Source organism: Hypanus sabinus, chromosome 17 (assembly GCF_030144855.1).
Source record: "Hypanus sabinus isolate sHypSab1 chromosome 17, sHypSab1.hap1, whole genome shotgun sequence".
NCBI lineage: Eukaryota > Metazoa > Chordata > Chondrichthyes > Myliobatiformes > Dasyatidae > Hypanus > Hypanus sabinus.
In genome coordinates, this window is record NC_082722.1 from 19,406,212 (window position 1) to 19,424,206 (window position 17,995).

Sequence of the window (17,995 nt, forward strand, 5' to 3'; positions counted from 1 at the left end):
GCTCGCAACCTCATTTATTTTTTTCTCTCTTATTTCAAGGCGATACCCGCTTTTCACTGCCGCTGATATGCATGAGTGGTATCGGTAAAGAGAATGGCATGACCAACAGTATTAGAGAATCCCTGTTCACGAGGATAATGAGATATTGTTTCAGAGAAAGGAGACCTGCATCATCTGTAGGAAACGGGTTCAAGCGATTCCCGACAGAAATATGAGCTGTATGATAGTACAGCTGCCGGAAATCATGAGAGTAGAAAGGTAACACTATATAACTTCTGAATATGAAGCAAGAGGAAATGAGGAAACAGCGACTGAGAAATCGCGATGACCAAGCTGTAAATTATTAATTCCCATCACTGTGGTAAAAATCCGGGAAGCTAAGCGATTTAAGGGAAAAACATATTATTTTTTAACAGATGCACATGAGAAAAATGGAGGCGTGGGGGTAAGAGGGTGCTCACGGTGTAAGAACATAGTCCGTTTGATGAACATGCGGCACCTAATCAAGTCTATCTTTTGACATTGTCAGAAGATAGAGAAGAAATTGTAAGGCTTATTGCAAAAATATCAGCATCGTCTTAAACCAGTATTGTGTTACCGCAGCACTGGAGAGTGGCAAATGTGCATTTATTTAGGAATATCTGAAAAGACAAAAGAAGAGTTGAACGTGGCGAGCTCAACATCAATGCGTGGAGACACATTGGACTGGATCGCAGAGAAATAATCTATCACAATTTGGAAAGATAAAGGATGAAATTGTGACCGTAGCATGGATTTGTCATTTGGAATCTCATCTAAAAAAATTGATCGATTTGTTTTGAAGAGGTGATGAAGAGAGTTGTTGAGTGCAGCAACTGAAGTTGTCCTTCATTGACTTTTGCAAGGTTGCATAGAGAGGTAGATAACATGGGAGCCAGGGTGAGCCAGCCAGCTGAGCACAAGAACACAAAATAGGCTTAGTAAAGGAAGTCAGACGGTGACAGTGGAAATTTCACATCAAGAATGACCGCCTGCAGCTAGTGGTGTACTGAACAGGTGGGGTCCAGTTCTAGTATTGTTTACCATCTCCGAAATAGTCAGAGGAAAATTTTGTTAACTTCGGTAATATCTTTCGGAATGCATCGAAGTTGGTGTATGCTAGACTGAAAGATAACTGCGACAATAAACTGCGAAAGTAGGACAAGCAAGTGCAGATAGAATATAACTTGGCCATTTGTTGTTCTTTGGTTAGTTAAACCAGGGCAGGAACTGCACTGTCGATTGCCCAGGGAGTTGAAGTAAAACAAAGTGACTGAGGGGTACTTGAAGATTGATCTTTGTAAGCCACAGAAGAGGTGGACAGACTGGGGAAGAAGGTGTTTGTCACATTTATTTAACAGTTGCAGCAATGAGTACAGCATCTGGCTCATCATGTTCACTGTACAAGTCGTTGGTGAAACAGACTCAGAGTGTTCTGAGCACTTCGAATCAGCCAGCTGAAGAAACGTCCCGACGAAGCTTGAAATACTGCAGGAGAGATTCGTAAAAACATTTGAGGGACAACATGTTTTTCGCTGCAAGGAGAGTCTGGGGTTACTCGTCCTTCGAGCACAGGAGGTTCACTGGTAACGTAAGCAGAGGGTATAGTTACAGTCTTTTACCCAGAATAGCTCTATCAAAGATGAGAATGAATCGATACAGGATAAGACCGAAAACATTTAAATGGATCTGTGGCAAGTTTTAAAAAGCAAGGGGGCTTGGCAACTGAAATAAAGTATGGGATGAATCTGTAGAGGTGGGTACGATTGCAATGCTGTAGGAGCATTTGGATTGTTACACAGGTAGAGAAGGTTTATTGCGATGTCCCAAAACTTATCATCCTGGTGGATGACGCCATGGATCCATCTAGGTTGTGGGGATGGTTTTCCTTGGACTGTTGGGGATTGTAGGGCTTTGTCAGTATAATATAGGATTAATGCGTGATTTATATAATTGATGCTTGATAGGAGGGATTGACGAGGTCGCGCAAATGTGTTCTGTGCACGTATAACTTATTCCGGTAAGACAGCAGAGTATTCTCCTATTGCGGCCTAATGTTAAGGTCAAGTAAAGAAACAAGGGCAGGAAACAATTGTCCCACTCATATAAAATTACTTTGTGTGAAAAAAATGCCCACCTAACCTTTGGAGGAGAGAGCAATATCCTCCTATTGGTTAATGGAAGGGAATGATGAGAATCACAGTCGAGAGTAAAACGAAGTACATATGAGTTATCAGCTTAAAATACACCTTCCAAACATTGGCTAGATTGTATTTAAGTCCTCAAATGTTTGGTAATTGAAATTTATTCACTGCTAAAAACGGAGTTTGATCTGCTTGAAAGTATTGATATCTATGAAAAACGTTTCTTTTTTTTTACAAATTTTAACTATCATTTTTGTTTTCATTTTGGAAGGTATAGGAATATTTGAACATTACGAAAAAATAATTCGTTGTTTGAAACGTTTTGGATTTGACAGTTCCAGTTAACTCTGAAGGATATTGGATTGATTTTCTCAAGAGGCGTGTCCGACTATTCGGCAAACCGCACGAATTGTGCGATATTTGACTAATACCGTGTGCACGGGTTTATCACATAAAATCTTTCACCAGCCATCAGCAACGTTGTCATAGTTAAGAAGTACTTACAGGCATATTGAAAGGATTGCAAATTCCACTGTACCTGTACTATAATGCGAAAGGTGTTCCGTAGTGCAGGGAGAATCAAAGAGTGGGAAAGAAAATCAATCCCTTAATTTGCAGCCATTCATTGGGCGATCAATCAGAAATGTTAGGTCTGTTTCGCTGTCCCTGACGCTTTATGATCAACTAACTCTTAATCTCCATGCTTCCTCTATTTTTTTGTGGACATCGTTTTTTTCTTGGTGAAAATGTTGTTGCTGTTATCCAGAAATTACTGTGGTATCTAACCTTATATCCATTCCCATGGTCTTGTATTAACTCATTCAAGTCTTTGAAAACAGAGTGAGTTGTTGAGTCCAAGATTTCAGCATTGTTCATCCTCTCAGCGACAGCTATTGAAGCAATTCTCCGCCAGACACAGCTCATTATCTTTAGCTCCTAGTGTTCCCATTTTCAGCTAATATCGAATATTTTCTCAAAGGACAGATAAAAGAGCATTGATACCAGTAAGGCAGCAGATTCTGCAAATTCTGGAAATCCAAAGCAATACATACAAGGTGAACTCAGCAGACCAGGCAGCATCCATGGAAATTAATGAAAGGTCAGCGCTTCGGTCCGAGTCCCTTCATTAGGATTGGAAAGGAGGAGGGAAGATTTCAGAATAAAAAGGCGGTGAAAAGAAACACATTTTCGAAGGTGATTGGTGAAGCCAGTTTGAGTGGGCTTTGGGAGCTTGGGGGAGAGGAACGTGTGCGGTTAGGCGCTGGGATGACTTAAGAAGCTGGGAGGTAATAGGTAGAAAATGCAAAGAGCTGCAGAATAAGGAGACTCTTAGGAAAGGAGAGTAGACTACAGGGGAAAAGGAAGGAAGTTGGACATCAGCGAAAGTTATCGGCAGAAGAGCAGAGGACAGAGGTGGAAACAGGAGAGAGACGTGGGGGGAAAAAGACGTAAAGTAGAAGTGGATGCTTGTGTCCTCCAGTTGGAGGATACCTGGACTGAATCCGAATTGTTGCTCGCCCACCCCGAGAGTGGCTTCAGAAGAGAACATGAATCGTCCTGTCGGAAACTGAATGGACAGAATCATTGGCCACGAGAAAATTCATCACGCAGTTTGGGATGAACTACAGGTGCTTGAAAAAGTGGTGTTCAGTTTACGATGAGCCTCACCAATGTAAAGGAGGCCGCATCGGTAGCTCTGACTTCAATAGACTGCCCTAGCCCTTTCGCAGGTGAAGTGTTGCCTCGCTGTTCGTGGTCCGGAACAGAGGTGATTAAGCTATAATTTTCAAGTTTTCTTCATTCGATTTAGATTTATATTTTTGATTCGAAACAAACTGCTGTCTTTAGCAATTTTAGAACAAATTTGACAACACTTCAAAGTCATTTACATAGCTACGTCAGTCTAGAATCTCGTTCCGTTGTGAAATTAATTACACAAATAATATCCTTTTATTCATAGATCGGCCACGTCTTAGCTTCACTGTGCATCCTGATGTCTATATCCGACCACGCTTCATTATTGTCTGGCTTAAATGGAAATAAACCGCAATCATTCTACAAATAGTCGCTCATGATGTAACCGTTCACGCTTGGAAGACTGTCAGCAATCGATAGGCTTAAAGGTTAAAACTTAAAACTCTGTTTTATTTAACATTGTGATGAAGCTTCTCATTATTCTCTTTCCAGAAGGCACACGCAGCAGAAACGAAAGACGGATATCACAGAAAAAACTTTAGACACATTCAGTTGCGAGGAATTGGTCTGCGTTTGTGAGTTTGCGATTCAAAGAAATGTCAATCGGCTGTTTGAGTGTTTTTTTCATCGGTGGATGAGAAATGAATAAGAAAGATAGGAGTACGAAGATCCCGTCAATTAATGATAAGAATTGACATTCGGCACTTTTACTTGAATGTAGAAATACAAACAATATTTATGGGTGGAATGGTCGAAAGGATTTGTGAAGCAAAGTGACCTGGGTGAACGAAGCCAATGAACAATTTGGGACGGGAAATCTACCCCTGCCAGTCATCATTCAGGCAAATCTTCAAGCAGCAAGTGATCAGAAGGGGTCACAGATAGACGAGAAAACGAGAATGTAGATCAAGACAATCAGCCATAAGACTGACGATGGGGTCTGCTCCACTATTTCTTGCTCAGACAGTAAGACCATAAAACCATAAACCACAGGAGCAGAAGTACATTATTCGGCTCATCGAGACTTCTCCGCTTTACAATCGTGGGCTGATGCAATTATTCCAGTCATCCCCACTCACCTGCCTTCTCCCCATACCCTTGATGCCCTGGCTAATCAAGAACCTGTCTATCTCTGCCTTAAGTACACTCGATCACTAGGACTCCACAACAGCTCGTGGTAACACATTACAGGGATATATCACCCTCTGACTGAAGTAATTTCTCCGCATCTCAGCTCTAATTGGACGTCCATCAATCTTGTAAGTCGTGACCTCTTGTACTAGAATCCCCTAACATGAGTAATAACATTGCCATATCGATTCTGTTCAATCCTTTTAATATTTATAATGTTTCTTTGAGATCACCCCTCATTCTCCTGAACTCCAGGGAGCACAGCCCAAAAGCTGCTAGACGTTACTCATACGGTAACCCTTTCATTCCTGGAATCATTCTTGTGAATCTTCTCTGCACCATCTCCGATGTCACTATATTCTTTCTAAAATAAAGAGCCCAAACTGCATACAATACTCCTCCTGGTCCCACAAGTGGCCTTGTGAGCCTCCAAATCACACCCCTGTTCTATGCTATACCTCCAGAAATGAATGTCAGCATTGTGTTCGCCTTCTTCACAACCGATTCAACCTGGAGGTTAACCGTTAGGCTATCTTGTACAAGGACTCCCAAATCCCTTAATATAGAACATAGAACATTGAATAGTACAGCACATTACAGGCTCTTCGGCCCACAATGTTGGGTCCGACCCTGAAACCCTGCCTCCCATATAACCCCACACCTTGAATTATTCCATATCGGCATTTTTGAATTATCTCACAACCTAAATTCTAGTCTGCCTCTTTAACTCTTTCTCTAAAGTGCATGACCATGAACATTACAACAAGGCATTTCATTTGCCCCTTGATCGTCCATTCCCCTAATCTATCTAAGTTTCTATGCAGGCTCTCTGTTTCTTCAATACTACCCGCTCCTCCACCTATCTTCGTATCATCTGCAAATTTAGCCAGAAATCTACTAATACCGTAGTCCAAGTCATTGACATACGTCGTAAAAAACAGCAGTCCCCACACTGACCCCGTGGTAGACCACGTCTACTGCATCTATGCTGCTTGTAATTTCTTCAAAGAATTTTAGCAGAATGGTCAGACTGGATTTTCCTTTCAGGAAGCAATGCTGGCTTTGGCCTATCTTTCATGTACCTCCAGGTATTACGCGATCTCATTCCTAAAAATCCATTCCAACAACTTCCCAACCACTGATGTCAGGCTAACAGGTCTATGGTTTCCTTTCTGCTGTCTCCCACCCTTTTTAAATGGAGGAATAATCTTTACAATTTTCCAGTCCTCTGGTACAATGCTAGAAACTATCGATTCTTGAAAGATCATTTTTAATGCCTCAGCAATCTCCACAGCTACTTCCTTCAGGACCTGAGGGTGTATTCTAACTGGTCCAGAAGATATATCCACTATCAGTCCATTACGCTTCCTGAGCACCTTTTCAGTCGTAATTTGTACTGCATAAAATTCACTTCCATGACACTCTTTAATGTTCGGTATTCTACCGACGTGTTCCACTGTGAAGACTGTTGCAGAATGCGCATTCACTTCCCCTGCCATCTCTGCACCTCTCGTCACAAATTCTCCAGCGTTATTTTGTACTGCTCCTATATCTACCCTCGACTGTCCTTTACCCTTTAAATACTTAAAAAAGCTTTAAGTATCTTCTTTGATATTATACCATAGCTTCCTATAATACTTTATATCTTCCTTCATATTGACCTTCTTAGTTTCCTTCTACAGGTTTTTAAAGTTTTCCAAACTTCTATTTTCCCACTGGCTCTGATGTCCTTGTATGCCCTTCCTTTCGCCTCTGACTTCACTTGTCAGCCGCCGTGGTGTCCTTCGTACGTCTGAAAATGTATTACTATTTGGAATATAGCTGTCTTGCATTTCCATCTCTTTTTTTTTTGCAGAAACGCCAGCCATTGCTGTTCTGCTCTGTTTCCTGCAAATATCCCTTTGGAGTCAACTTCGTCCAATTCCCCTCTCATGCCATTGTAATTTCCTTTGTACTACTGAAATAATGGCACGTTGGTTTTTATTTTTTCCCTCTCAGATTTCAATATGAACTCGAACATGTTGTGATTTCCATTCCTTAAGAGTTCCTTAACATTAAGCTCTCTTATCTCCTCGGGATCACTGCACAACGCCCAATCCAACACAGCCGATCCCCGAGTCGGCTCAACAGCAAGCTGTTCTAAAAAGCCCTCTCTTGAACATTCTACAAATTCTCTCTCGAGGTCCGGCATTGACCTGGCTTTTCCAATACACTTCCATGTTAAAATCCCCAGCATTTATCATGGCATTGCCTTTCTGACAAGCCTTTTCTATCTCCTGCTGTAAATAGAATTCAACGTTCTGGATGCTTCTTTGGAGGGCTAAATACAAACTGCCATTAGGGTCTTTTAACATTTGCTATTTCTTAATTGAACCCATAGAGCTCAACACCTTCCAATCCTAAGTTATCTCTTTATAATGATCTAATATGATTTCTTATACTCAGAGCCACACCACCCCCTTTGCCTACTAACCTATCTTTCCGACGTCCCGTGTAACCTAGGACTTTAGGCTCACAATGTCAGCCATCATTTAGCCAATTTTCAGCGATGGACACAATGTGATATTTGCCAATTTGTAGCTGAATTTCAAGATCGTCGATTTTATTCTTTATGCTGCGTGTATTCAAATATATCACTTTCAGTCCAGAATGTGTTGTTTTCTGTTTTAACTACACCACGCCTGTAATTGCCCTGTAACTCATACCAGGGGCTGTGATTAAGTCTCATCTCCTGCCTGTTCTTTCTATATTCTGTTGCATTCTATCTTTGATTTAAGTCTTTTCTCCCATTCCTCGAATCTATCACTTCGTTTCCCAAAACACTGTCAAATTATTTTAAGCGCTTTCTAAAAGCTCTATTAGATGTGTCTGCTACTATATTGGACGCCTTTGTGTTCAGGTGTAGACCGTCCTCTTTGTACGGGTCATACTTCCCTAGAAGACACCACAATAATCCAGGTTTCCGAAGACCTGCCGCCAACATCAGTCTGTCCTCCACACATTAATACGCCTGATCATGCTATACTTGCACTCGCTAGCAAGTGGCACAGGTAGCAATACTGAGATTACTGCCCTGGAGCTACTGCCTTTCAGCTTCCTACTCACTGAATTACCTTATGAGGACCTCCTCTCTTTTTCTACCTATGTCATTTGTACCAAAGAGTACCGCAACTTCTGGATGTTCACCCTCTGCCTTCACAATACTGTGCACCCGATCCTATACACCCCGTACCCTGGCAGATGGGAGGCAACACACCATGCAGGTACATCTATCAGGCTGACAGAGCCTCCTGTCTTTTCCCTCACTATAATTACTGCATTCCTCATCTTCATCTTTCCCTTCTGCACCATGGAACCAGGAATAGTGCCTCAGACCCGATCGCCGTTGTCGTCCTCTGTCAGGTCGTCCCCTTCAAGTGTTTCCAAAACGAGGTAAAGATTTCCGAGGGAGATGGTCACAGGGGTGCTCTCTGCTTTCTATGCTCTTCCCTCCGCTTCTCTGACCATGCAGCCTCCGGGTGACCAATTCCCTGTAGCTCCCCTCTATCTCCTGTTCACTCTCCCTAATAAGCCGCAGGTCATCGAGCTGCAGCATCAGATCCCTAACACGACCTGTCAGGAGCTTCATCTGGGAGACTGGAAGATTCCCGGAATTCCCACATCTAACACTCAGAGCAAAATACTAAGCCGACCTACATGCTCTCTATTCCTCTAAAACTGCACCGAAAAAATACAAAAAAAAAAGTCCACCTACTCGCTGAAGCCCGCTTTCGCAGATGCCTTAAAGAGCCATAGCCTTTCGCTTCTGCTCTCGCATTCATTTAAGAATGCCCTCAAGTACAGGTGGCAAGCCAAATATCGGTGCGTGGAAAGATACTGGAATGAAGGACAGAATCTATCACAATTTGGAAAGGCGACGAGTCTAAAAGTGACTGTCAGCATGAATTGCTCATGGGGAATCCTCTCTCACAATCTTGAATCAGTTGTTTTGAAGAGCTATGCAGAAAATTGCTGAGGGCAGGACAGTGTACTATATCTTAATTGAATTTTGCACGGTTCTGTATAGCAGTCTAGTATAGAATGCTGGTTAACACGGGAGCCGGAGTGAGCCAGCCAACTGAACACAAGAACACAAAATTGTTTTCCTAGAGGAATCAGACGGTGATAGTGGAGATTTGACACCAAGAGTAAAGACTTGCAACTCGTGATGTACTGAAGAGGTAGGCCCTGGTTCCAGTACTGTTTGACATTCCTGAAATAGTTAGTTAATATTATTTTCAAGTTATTAATAATTCTCAGAATGCAGCGGAATTAATGATATACCAGAGAGTGAAAACTAACTAAGACGAGGAACTGGGAATGTAGGCCTAGCAATTGCAGACCGAGTTTAACTAGGATATTTTCAAAGTGCAATATTTTGGTTAGTTAAACTGGGGCAGCAATTGTGCAATAGATTGCCCTGTGCGTTGACGTAGAACACGATGACTGAGAAGTACAGGCACGTTGATCAGTAAAATTGTCGACAGAGGTGGATAGGCTGGTAAAGAAGTTGTTTGTCACCATTGAGTCAACTTTCGGAATCAGACACAGGTTTATTATCACCGGCATGTGTCGTGAAGTTTGTGAACTTAACAGCAGCAGTTCAATGCAATACATAATGTAGAAAAGAAAAACAAATAAATAAATACAAAAATAAATAGCTGAAAAATCTACTAGAGTATACTTATATTAAGTGGATTAAAAACGCCCAAAAACAGGATTAACATTTTAACATTACATTTTAAAGAGGTAGTTTTCACGATTTCAATGTCCATTTAGGAATCCGATCGCAGAGCGGAAGAAGCTGTTCCTGAATTGCTGAGTGTGCGCCTTCAGGCTTCTGGACCTCCTACTTCTTGGTAACAGTGAGAAAATGGCATGCCCTGGGTGCTGCACGTCCTTAATACTGGAAGTTGCTTTCTAAGACACCACCCCTTAAACATGTCCTGAGCACTTTGTAGGTTTATACCTAAGATTGATAAGACAAACTTCAGCTTCTTTCGGGCCTGCGCAGTAGTTACCCCTCCTCTCCATCCCAAACCAGACAGTGACGCAGCCTGTCAAAATGCTCTCCACAGTACACCTATAGAAGTTTTTGAGTGTATTTGTTTTCATACCACATCTCTTAGAACACGCAACGAAGGATACTCGCTGCCTCGCCTTCTTCATAGCTGCATCAATATATTGGGTTTAGGTTATAAATCAGAGAGCTTGATACCCATGGGCTTGAAACTGATCATTCTCACTATTTCTGATCCCTCTATGACGACTGGTGCGTCTTACCCTTCCTGAAGTTCACAAGCGTCTCTTTCGTCTTACTGACGTTGAGTGCAATTTGTGGCAATGAGTACAGGATCTCGGACGTCATGTTCAATTGTGCAAATCGTTGGAGGAACAGTATGTTGTGCATTCGTTGGTGAAAAGTATGCTGTTGTGGCGGTACGCACACATGGGGCGCGAACCGCCACAGGGAGCTGCAGGCACGGTCTGATGTCACGTCCACCCACTGGTCGCATGGACCCATGGGAGGGGGGATATATAAGCGCGCGAGTTTGAATCAGTAAAGCCTTTCCAGTTCAGCTCTCTCAACCTCCCTGTGTCCCTTTCGTGGCGCTTTGCGCGCCAGTACATCGGTGACCCCGACGTTCCAGACGGCATCTGGAACCACCGACTCTGAAAACAGCCATGAAACCGAGCAATTCGCACAGTGCGGTCGCTCTGAAGATACCGACTTTCACGGCCACTCAGCCCCACGTTTGGTTCGAGCAAGCTGAAGCCCAGTTCAATATCAGAGACATTACAGCCGACGCCACGCGGTATTACTACGTGGTCAGCGCGCAGACCGGATCATCGACTTCATACGCGAGATGGACAAGCTCGATCCCACCCGACAAGCTCCATCTCGCCAAGGAGAAGTTCCATAAGATGGAAGATCTGGGTATCATACGCCGCTCAGACATCCCGTGGGCATCCCCGCTGCACATGGTGTCCAAGTCCGGAGGAGAATGGAGGGTCTGCGGAGACTACAGAAGGCTCAATGACGCCACAACCACCGACAGATACCCGGCACCCCACATCCAGAACTTCTCGGCGAACCTTCACGGAGCGACCATCTTCTCCAAAATCGACCTGGTCGGGGGACACCATCAGATCCCAGTGTAGCCCGACGACCTGCCAAAGACAGCCCTCATCACCTCGTTCGGCTTGTTCGAATTCCTGAGGATGCCTTTCGGTCTCAAGAAAGCAGCCCAAACTTTCCAAAGGCTCACTGTCTCTGTGGGACGCGGCCTGGATTTCGTTTTCATTTAGTTGGATGATATCCTGATGGCCAGCAGTTCTCACTAAGAGCACGTGACACATTTGCGCCAACTCTGCTAAAGCCTGAGCGACCACGGACTGGCAATCAAACTGGCGAAGTGCCAGTTCAGGCTAACGGAGATCGACTTCTTGGGCCATAGAGTGAAATGACATGGCACAGTTTCCCTACCGGACAAGGTCCAGGCCATCCGCCAGTTACCCAAGTCCAGTATGGTCAAGGGCCTGCAGGAGTTCGTAGGGATGGTCAACTTTTATCATCGGTTCCTACCAGCGACGGCCCGCATCATGAGACCTCTGTTCCACCTGATGGCCGGCAAGGCCAAAGAAGTGGCATGGGACGCGGAGTCCAAGGAAGCGTTCGAGCAGGCCAAGGAGGCGCTGGCGAAGGCGGCCCTCCTAGTGCACCCGAGAGTCGATGTACCCACGACTCCCACAGTCTACGCTTCCGACACGGCAGTTGGCGGATTCCTTGAGCAGCTCGTCGAGGACCAGTGGCGACCTCTCGCGTTCTTCAGCCAGCGCCTACGGCCACCAGAGCTGATGTGCAGCGCCTTCGACAGAGTGTTGAAAGCGCTCTACCTGGCTATCCGGCATTTCCGGTACTTCCTCGAGGGAAGTTCACTGTGTATACGGACCACAAGCCCCTCACCTTCGCACTGGCCAAGGAATCGAGCCCATGTTCGGTTCGGCAGCTTAGTTACTTGTGCTTTATTTCAGAATTCACCATGGACGTCCGTCACATCACAATGAAAAACAACGTCGTTGCCGACACTCTGTCTCGCCCATGACTTCATTCAGTAGCATATCGTCCTCAGGAATAGACTACGCAGCACTGGCGGAAGCACAACGGACGGACACCGAGATTCCGGCTTGCCGCACCGCCGTGTCGGGGCTCCAGTTGGAGGACGTCTCCATCGGCCCGGCAGTGGATCGACTCCCGTGGGACATGTCTACCGACAAGGTCCAACCCGTCGTTCCAGCGGCATGGAGGCGCTGGGTGATTGACACGCTGCACGACCAGGCCCACCTGTCCGTCCGTACGTCCATCAAGCTGGTAGCGGACAGATTCGTCTGTCACGGTTGGCGCAAACAGGTCGGACAATGGGCCATGACCTGCGTACACTGGCAGACCGCCAAATTCTAGCGGCACGTGAAGGCTCCCCTCTAGCAGTTCCAGCCGACACAAAGGAGGTTCCAGCACATCCAAGTGGACATCGCCGGTCTCCTGCCAGTCTCCAGGGGCGCCAGGTATATCTTTATCATGGTAAACAGATTCACCACACGGCCGGAAGCCAAACCGCTCGCAGACACGTCCACTGAGTCCTGCGCCAGGGCGTTCATTGCAAACGTCACGTCCGCCACGTTGGTCGCAGGGACCCATGGTAGGGGGGATTTAAGAGCGCGAGTTTGAATCAATAAAGTCTTTCCGAGTTCAGCTCTCTCTGCCTCCGTGTGTTCATTTCGTAGCGCTTTGCGCGCTACTACACTGTGCATTTTGATCGCCAGCAATAGAAAAGATGCGATGAAGCTTAAGATAGCGCAGAAAAGTTTACCAAGTCTGTTAGTAGGACAGCGTTCTTTTAACTGTAGGAAGAGAGACCTCCGGTAAGATGGCTTCAAACTTTTGCTCCGTTACATCTTTTACCTTCGCACTATGCGTCTCCCTTTTTAAACCTTTGTTCATATTCTGTCTGTTTATGCCTATCTGTCTGCGAATCGTTTATCTTATAATGGCTACAAAAATAATCTAAACTCGGAAAAAAAGAAACTTCCACGTCGCTGTCTGCCGAGATTCTCTCTATCCTGGAACAGAATCGACAAGACAATCTAACTGATATCAAGACTGAATTTAGAGGTTCTATCAGTCAGCTGGAGTCAAAATTGGGTCAGATTAACGCCAGAGTGGATGATCAAGCCGAACATTTATCTCGCATCGACCTAAAATCTGAAGATTTAAAACGCCGCGTTCAGCATCTGAAAACTCTCTGTTCCAACTTAGCGGAGCAAAACAGTAAACTTATTTCCAAAATGGCGGATCTCGAAAATCGGAGCAGGCGCTGCAATTTGCGAATTCTTGGTTTGCCAGAGGCCACTGAAACGGGTTCTTCCGTTGAATTTTTCTCTACTTTTATCTGAGAGATTTTCGGGAAAGAATTTCTCCCAACTCCACCTGAGCTAGAAAGAGATCACAGAGTTTATCTCCCTCGAGCTGCTTTGGGTTCTAGAGCACGGCCAGTTATCCTGTATCAGGTGAAAAGCCGTTCGATTGTGGAGGCACGCCGAAGAGGTACTCTGACTTTCCAAAATAATACCATTCGTATCGTGGAAGACTATGCTTCCCAAGTTCTGAAGATGCGTGCCGAGTTCAAAGGCGTTATGAGAGAGCTCTTTCGTAGTGGATTCAAACCTTCCCTTCGCAATCCTGCCGATTTTCGATTTACGCTTACGACTGGAGAATAGAACAGGTTTAAGTCAGTTAGGGAGGCTGAGTTGTTTATTGGAAATCTTCCAACCATCTTGACTTCTTTGGACCCGGTTTGACTTTATAAAATGGCTGATAAGTATTTCTTGAATTAAGGTCTTTTTTGCAAACTCTGATTCTATTTGAATAATTTAGTCCTTAACTACTGAGAACCTAAGGTTTTTAGTTGGTCTCTCCTTGGACGTGGTGTGATTTTCTTAAATAGATTATTTAAATTAAATGTTTCCCTGTGGACTTAAATTTCATTTGTGTAATTTAGTTTACTTTTGAATAACTTTAACTTTGCAGAACTACAAATGGTCTTAATTTATCTGGGAGGCTTAGAGTTTTTTATTGAAGGTCTCCCTGTCAATTTACTGTATAAGAACTGCCTTTTTTAAAAAACGGCTTATATGTACACTCTTTAAAAATAGAACTTCCCCCCTTTAACTTTTTTTTCAATTTTTCATAGTTTCTCGCGGGTAGATTAGCTCTTGATTATTATTTTGTATTAAGTTTTATATTCTTTCTGATGAAGTTGTTCCTATTTTGTAATATTTATTTGTAGTGCATAAATTATTTAGTATTTGCTATATTATTTACACGGAGCTTATGTTAAAGTTACGGAACTGGAAGTTATTTTTTGGGTTGTTCTATTTTTTTGTAGAGCTGGCTGCTTTTTTGGGTAGCCATCTAGTTTTGGGTTGCGAGGGTGGGGTGTGTTCTCCGGTACCAACACTATCTTTCGTTTTTTTTTGTTTGTTTTTCCTTGTTATTCAGGACATGTCTGTGTCCTAATTTTATTGAATTATTTTATTATTTTAGGGTTAGGGTTAGGGTTAGGGTTAGGGTTAGGGTTAGGGTTAGGGTTAGGGTTAGGGTTAGGATTAGGAGATATTTAAAGAAATGGGCATTAGGTAGATTAAACATAGCAGAGAGATGTTGAAAAGATGCGAAGCGATTATCAATGAAAAGGTCTTCAAAAAACCTAATGCCCTATTTATACCAATTATAAAATCTTGAATCATGCATAGAAGGTAGCAAAATATGATTATGTAAAATAGGACTAGAAAGAGAAAAACCATAGAAATCATAAAATTTCCTGAACTGGGTCCATATTGGCAGAGTATGCCTTACAAGAGGATTGACAATTAGTCTAGGCAAACTACTAGGGAGTGCAGATACAAGAAGTGCAGAGATAGACAGATCCTTAGTGGAATTCAGCTCCATTCCTACCGATTTCATGCGGTCAGACTGGATATGGAAAAAATTAGAAAATAAGACAGCGACTGTAAGCTGCCAGCTGGTATAGACGAAAATTAGGTTAGGCCATGCCGCCCTCTTTTTTAGATTTTTGAAGGTAAGCTTATTTAATTCTGGAACCCTTACTCTTCCACTGATAAGACAAAATAATAGAATCTAAGGAATCAAGAAATCGGTATTGTCAATCCTCTTGTAAGGCATTAGGTTTTTTGAAGACCTTTTCATTGATAATCGATTCGCATCTTTTCAACATCTCTCTGCTATGTTTAATCTACCTAATGCCCATTTCTTTAAATATCTCCAAATTAGACACTTCATTAATCCTTTATTAACCAACATCCCCAAGATGCCCGATAAAAATGCTATGGACTTGTTTCTTTCTATTAATCCATTGGGTAAAGGCTTAATATATTTTATTTGTGATAAATTAGTATCATTATGGCGCGCCTCTTTGGATAAAATCAGAATGACTTGGGAGCATGACTTAAGTATCCCTTTATCTGATGAGGTTTGGGTCTTGATTCTCAAGTCGGTTAACTCAACTTCTCTTTGTGCTTTCCACTGTCTTTTACAGTTTATGATTGTTCATAGGGCTCATATGTTCAAATCTAAATTATCTCGATTTTATCCTAATATTAGTCCTCTTTGTGATAAATGCAAAAATGGCGAGGTTTCTCTCTTTCATATGTATTGGACGTGTCCTAGTCTAGGGAAACTTTGGAGAGATATTTTCTTAACTGTAACCTGTATTCTGATTCGCCACTTAGAAACTAACCCTTTAATTGCTCTTTTTGGTTTCTTGGCTGAGACAGATATAAGTTTGAGTTTGACAAAAAGTCGAATATTATCTTTTGCTTCTGCCCTGGCCAGACGTCTAATTATTCTTAGATGGAGAGATGTTGCCCCACTCCCGCACGCTCAATGGCTTAACGATATTATGTCCTGTTTAGACCTTGAAAAAGTTCATTACTCAATTCTTAATTCGGACATAAAGTTTCATAAGGCCTGGGGACCTTTTTAAGTATTAAGTATTTTATTAAGAACTTATTAAGTATTTTAATAACTTTCCTTTTGATTAAGTTTCTTTTTCAGTCTCTTGTTTCAGCTTTTTTTGGTAGTAGGCATTATTATCTTCGGTTTTTAATTGTATTTCCAGTTTTGTGGGTTTGAATGTTCTGATTTATATTCATTACATTTTGCTCTGGTTGGTCTGAAGTTTTTTTTTTTTTTGCGGGGGTGGGGTGGACGCTTCCTTTACACGACTTCAATTTGTGTGTTTTTTCAATTATTATATTCTGTATTATATAACCATTGTATGTTTATCTTGCACTGTATTAATTTCCTATTTCGTTCTTGGGGTTTTTTTTGTGGTGTTGTAGAAAATGCATAAAAAATCAATTAAAAATAAAGGAAGAAACTGGGGCTATTCATCCCTAGAGTTCAGGCGGTTGCGTGGTGACCATTTATATGTAATGTCAGGAAGGGTAGACAGGGGTATGGTCATAGTATTTTACCCAGGATCGGTTAAGTGAGAATGAGAATATATCGATTACAGGCGAGAGAGACAATATTTAAAAGACATCTAGGACAAGTTTTTCAACAAAAGTGATTTGGTAAATGGAACAGAGTACCAGATGAATCTTTAGGACTGGGTATGATTCCAACGTGTGAAGTACATTTGGATTGGTACATGGATGGAAAAGGTTATTGTGGTGAGATCCAAACGCAGGCAAATGGGACCATCTCGGTTTTCAATAGTTCCAATTGATTGTCAGAGAATGCATACAATATGCAGCCTAAAATTCGTGGCCTTCGCAGTCATTGAATAAAAGAGAAGAGTAACTCAAGCAATGAATGACAGCAGAAACTTTAGAACTGGGACTAGAAACGTTAGAAAACGTTAGAAGGTTCTGGGGAGCCTTCTCCTCCTCCTCTCACGAACAGGTACCATTTCCCCACCCCAACCCCCACTGTTGCTCCTACCCCTGCAAGCAAACAATTGCAAAGACCCCAAGAGAGACGATGATTTTCAGTACGGAAAAACTAATCGCCATTGCAGCGAATTCAATATGCCCCATCCCCCCTCTCTCCCTGATAAAAGGACAGAGAGGTGTCACTCCGCACGAGAAGGGAACTGCAAAGCAAAAAACTCTGAGCTACGGTGCTACAGTCTGCTGCGTCGCTCTTTTTCGAGATCTCTGACTCGATAGTCGGCAGTAAACTCTCCCCCAGCAACGAGAGAAACTGTGTGTGTGTGTGTGTGTGTGTGTGTTTGTGTTTGCGTGGGGCTGCTTGTGCGCATGCGCGTACATGCGTTTGAGCGAGAGAGAGAGAGAGAGGGGGGGAGGTGAGCAAGAGAGAGGGAGACGGAGAGAAAGAGTCTGCAGCAAATAAGTAAACACTGGACCCATACCCATGAAATCAATTTGAGTGCAAAAGTACCTACTTGGAGTTCAGAACTGCAACTATATTCTCCGACTGGAAGGGAATGACGGGAATCACATTCGGGGGGAAACAAACTACTGATACCTTATCAGTTTCAAATGCACTTTACAAATATTACCAGAGTGTTTTTAGTTCAATAGATGCTTGTTCATTGAATCTTGTACTGAAAAAAGTATTTAGCTCTTTGAAAGTACTTATAACAAAGAAAAACATATATTTAGCTGTTGGGATGAAAAAGTTGGGAAGCTTCAAATTTAGCAAATAAAAAAAGAAATCCATTTCGATTTGACAGTCCGAGTTAACACCGGAGACTACTGAACTAATTTTCTCTGCATTCCCATCAGACTACTGATGTAAGCTCACGGATTATGCAATATTATTGATCTGCACGGTTTTCTCACATAAAATCAACATTTTTCCCTAGCCACCGGGATCGTTGATATAGTTAAAGATTTTTTTTTTTTACAAACATCTTACAATT